The following is a 5,469-nucleotide window of genomic DNA, read 5'->3' as shown; positions in this document are numbered from 1 at the left end:
CGTAAAGATTTACACCTCGGAAACCCTGTACAGGGTCGCTATGGGTTGGAACCGACTCAATGGTACTTAACAACAACAACAATTATGGAAATGAAACACCAAGATCCACTGCTACTAAGTCAATTCCAACTCATAGCAAGCCTATAGAACAAAGTAGGAGAAAACATTTGGAACACATAATAAAAAGACAACCCAATATTTTCTTTTTAATGTTTTATTATGCATTATGTGATAGTTTACATGGGAGAACATTAGCTTTACATTCATCCTGTCATATATTGTTTCATGCCATGATTACAATCCCCTCCATGCATCAACAAACAACCAAAGGTATACCCCTCAAGCCTGCCCCCTGGTAATCAGCACACAGCCCCTCTCCCTCTCTGGGTCTAGAGTTCCCAGCAGATCCATCTCTCCACGTCACAGTCCCTGCCTCTATCCCTGGCATCGCTGTTTCTCTGGGTAGGGTCCCTCACTCCCCTCTTCTCCATTGATGGTCCCAGGGACCTCCACTCCTGGACTGCAAAGTTAGCCACTCCTCTCCTTTTGCTACAAAATGTCTATCTTCATATTCCCAAACCTCACAGTCAGTCTTGATAGCAATGATTCACTATTGTACCACAAGAATCCTATCCCCATCTCCTTTCAGCCAAAGTCCAAGTTGTCCATCCCTGTCTACCCTGTGTATCGAGGGGATGGGAATGGTCTTTGCTGTAGAGATTTGTTCCCTCTTTTGAGCTACTGCATCAAATTGTATCATCAAATTGTATCAGATTACTTTTTTTTTTTTCCCTCTCCTTTCTTCTTCTAGTTGAGTTCTGATCATCCAGTCATTGAAGCTAGGTCAAGTGGATATTATCTACAAGCGAGGGTGTTCTTGTGCATATACCCTCACTTCTTAGCTGCTGGACACTTCACTCTCCGCTCTAGTCCTCTATGGCTGTCACTGACTCTGGGCCCAGGAGTCCCCAGGTCTTGCCAAACTGCTGGCTAACCAGGTGTCAACCTGGGTTCACAGGAGTCTATTGAATGTGGTAGGACTTAGCTCGCAGCTTTATTGATGTTTTTCCCTCGCTTCCCCTTATAGATGACCAACGTGGTCACCAGTCAGAGTGCATGTCTACTTTTGTATTCACCTTGAGTCTTAGTCTTGAAAGGGGGTTTGCCCTGAGGGGATCCGACCACTTGCCTTGATGTCTCCTGGGTGAAGAACTTGCTTGTTCTTGTAGTAGTCAGTCAGACTACGTTTATTGTTTTTCATTTTTCCTGTCAGTCTTTCTTTCAAGAAGTATTTTCTGTTCTTCCAGCCACTCCAGGCTGTTCTGCTTGTCCTTTCAAGTGGAGATTTTCCACCTCAGAAGATTCTAGATGGGTTCAGGATTCCACCTATGGTGTTATGCAATGCAGAGGTTCTGCAAGAAGTCACCTTCACTGGTCAAGTTGTAGCCCTACTGTAGGTATTCCAATCAGTTACAGGCAGAAAACGGACTTACAAGCTTTCTATGATGATACTTCTGACTATTCCTTTGTCTCCCCCTCAAGTATCTATTTTACAATGGTATGCAAGTTTGCACCCAAACTGTCCTGTGTCTGTTCCCTACCCTGTGTTCCACCTTGTCCTTCCTCCCCTCACCCCACTCCCCACCTCCCGGTAACCAGCAAAGAATTTTTTTTTTCTCCTTTTTAGTATGGGTCTTTTTCTTGCTCTTTTACAGTAGTGGTCCTATATGGTATTTCTCCTTTTATGACTGACTAATTTCACTCAACATAACGTTCAAAGGTTCATCCATGTTATGCGGTGGCTTGCAGCTTCCTTGTTATTCTTCAAGGTAGCATAATATTCCATTGTGTGTATGTACCACAGTTTGTTTATACATTCTTGAATTGATGGGCACTTTGGCTGTCTCCATCTTTTTGCTATTGTAAATAGTGCTGTTATGAACACTGGTGTGCATATGTCTACTCATGTTATGGCTCATATTTCTTGTGGTTAAATACCTAGTAGAGGAATTGCTAGATCATAAGGTATTTCTATTTCCAACCTTCTGAGGAAGCATCATATTGTTTTCCAGAGTGGTTGGACCATTTTGCAATCCCACCAGCAATGCAGGAGCGTCCTAGTCTCTCTGCATCCTCGCCAGCATTTACTGCCCTCTACTTTTTTGATCTTTGCTGTTACTGCTGCTGTGAGATGATATCTCACTGTTGTTTTGCATTGCATCTCTCTAATGGCTAGTGATCGTGAACATTTTTTCATTTGTTTGTTGGCTCCCCGAATTTCCTCCTTGGTGAAGGGCTTGTTCATATCCTGTGGCCATGTTTTTTTTTGTCTTTTTCTTGTAGACATGTAGTAGTTTCCTATGTATTTTAGAAATGAGTCCTTTGTCTGATGTTTCATTGTAAAAGATTTTTTTCCCCATTATGTGGGTTCCCTTTTTTACTCTTTCGGTAAAGACTTTTGATGCATATAAGTTTTTAACTTCTAGTATCTCCCAATCATCTATTTTATCTACTATTGTTTGTGTAGTTTTCAAAATGTTTGTTAGTCTGTGTATGCCCTGAATTAGTTAGAGTCCTCATATTTGTCCCTAGTTTTTCATTGATGACCTTCATAATTTTGGGATTCACCTTTAGATCTTTAGTCCATGATGAATTGGTTTTTGTATAAGGCATGAGGTAAAAGTCTTGTTTCATTCTTTTGCATATCACTTTCCAGTTCTGCCAGCACCAACTGTTGAAGAGATTATCACCTCCTCTTGCAATATATTTAGCCACTTTGTTCAAATTCAGTTGGCTGCATATGATGGGTTAATTTCTGGATTCTCGAGTCTGTTCCATTGATCAATGTATCTTTCATTGTACCAGTACCAAGCTGTTTTGACCACTGTTATTGTTGTTGTTATGTGCCGTGCAGTCTGTTCTGACTCATAGCGACCCTGTACAGGGTTTCAGAGGCAGTAAATCTTTATGGGAGCAGAAAGCCTCCTCTTTCTCCTGCGGAACAGCTGGTAGTTTTGAACTACCTACCCTGAGGTTAACAGCCCAAATCGTAAGCACTACACTACCAGAGCTGCTTCTTTGACCACTGTAGCCATGTAATAAATTTTGAAATTAAGGAATAAGAGGTTACCACCTTTATTCTTCTTCTTAAGCAGTGCATTGCTTATCCTGGGTCTCTTTCCTTTCCATATAAAGTTTGTAATAATTTTTTCCATCACTTTGAAGAAGGGTGTTGGAATCTGGATTGGAATTACATGATATGTGTAAATTAGTTTTGGCAGTATTGACATTTTCACAATATTAAGTCTTCCTATCTAGGAGCATGGTACATTCTTGCATTTTTGTAGGTCTCTTTTGCTGTCTTGTAGTAGTGTCTTGCAGATTTCTTTGTATAGGTCCTTTGTTTCTCTGGTTACATTTATTCCTAGATATTTCATCCTTGGGGAGGCTATTATAAATGTTATTGCTTTTCTAATGTCCTTTTCATTGCTGTTGATTTTGGTATAGAGGAATCCAACTGATTTTTGTATGTTGATGTTTTACCCTGCCACTTTGCTGAATCTTTCAATGAGGTCTAATAGCTTTTTTACTGAGTCTTTGGGGTTTCCTATGTATAGGATAATATCATCTGCAAATAGAGAGAGTTTTACTTCCTCTTTGCCAATTTGGATGTCTTTAATTTCCATATCTTGCTGTATAACTCTTGCTAAGTCTTCCAGCAAAATATTGAGTAGGAGTGGTGACTAAGGGCATCCTTGTCTGGTTCCTGTTGGCAGACAGAAGGCTTTCCATTTCTCTCCATTGAGAGTAATGTAGGCTGTTGATTTCGTATATATTCTCTTAATTATGTTGAGGTATTTCCCTTCAATTTCTAATTTGTTGAGTGTTTTTATCAGGAATGGATGTTGGATTTTGTCAAATGCCTTTTCTGTATCAATAGATATGATCATGTGATTCTTTTCTTGTTTTCTTATTTATATGGTGGATTTCGTTGAGTGTTTTTCTAATGTTGAACCATCCTTATATCCCTGATATGAATCCCACTTGATTATGATGTATTATTTTTTTGATGTGCTGCTGGATTCTGTTGGCTAGCATTTTGTTGAGAAGTTTTGCATCTATGTTCACGAGGGATATTGGTCTATACTTTTCTTTCTTAGTGATGTCCTCCCTGGTTTTGGTATGAAGGTCATGCTTTCTTCATAAAATGTATTACAAAGTTTTCTATCCTCCTCTGTCTTCTGTAATAATTTGTGTAGATTTGTGACAGCTTTTCCCTGAATGTTTGGTAGAACTCACCTGTGAAGCCATCTGGGCCTGGACTTTTTTTGGATGGGAGTTTTTGATGACCTGATCAATTTCTTATTTTGATATTGGTCTGTTCAGGTTTTCTACTTCACTCTGTGTAAGTTTAGATAGGTCGTGTTTTTCTAAAACTGTATCCATCTCTTCTAAGTTTTCAAATTTGTTGGAGTACAACTTTTCGTAGTGTTCTGTCATTATCCTTTTGATTTCCTTTTATTCCATTGTGACATCACCAATGTGGTTTCTAATGTGAGTTATTTGTGTCTTCTCCCTCTTTTATTTTGTTAGCTTTGCCAGTGGATTGTCAATTTTGTAATCCTTTCAAAGAACCAGCTTCTTGTCCTGTTGATTCTTTCTATAGTTTTTCTGTTTTCTATCTCATTTATTTCTGCTGTAATTTTTACTATTTCTTTTCTTTTGGTGGCTGTAGGTTCCCTCTGATGGTCTGTTTCTAATTGTTGTAGATGTTGTGTTAATGTGTTAATTTTGGGTCTTTCTTCTTTTTGGATGTGCACATTTATTTCAATAAATTGTCCTCTCAGCACCACTTTCGCTGTGTCCCAAAGATTTTGAATGTTGTGTTTTCATTCTCATTTGTTTCTAGGAACTTTGTGAATTCCTGTTTTTTAATTGGCAAAATATTTGAACAGCACAACTTAAAAAATAGGTATATGAATGATCAATAAATACATGAAAAAATAACTGACATCCATAACATCCAAAATTTAAAAATATAAGGAAATACTAGTAGGCATCTGTTGTTGATAAGTGCTGTAGAGTCAGTTCTAGCACATAGCTTCCCTGTATAGGGTTTCCAAGGAATGGTTGGTGCATTTGAACCTTGCAGTCCAGTTCTTATCCTACAGCACCACACCAGCTTTCCAGTAGGCATCTTTAAGAATGTTGTTGTTGTTGTTGTTAAGTGCCGTCAAGTCAGTTTCGACCCATAGCAACCCTGTATATGGTTTCTAAGGCTATAAATCTTTATGGGAGCAGAAAGCCTCATCTTTTTCCCACAGAACCACTGGTAGTTTTGAACTGCTGATGTTTAGGTTAGCAGCCCAACTTGTAACCACTACACTACCAGAGCTCCTTATCTATAAGAATAGCTTACATTAAAATTGCTGACTTATGAAGTGTTGGAAAGAGTGATGAGTGAATGAA

This window comes from Chrysochloris asiatica, unplaced genomic scaffold (assembly GCF_000296735.1).
Source record: "Chrysochloris asiatica unplaced genomic scaffold, ChrAsi1.0 scaffold00235, whole genome shotgun sequence".
NCBI lineage: Eukaryota > Metazoa > Chordata > Mammalia > Afrosoricida > Chrysochloridae > Chrysochloris > Chrysochloris asiatica.
The sequence above is the reverse complement of the archived record's forward strand: the minus strand, read 5'-3'. Positions refer to the sequence as shown.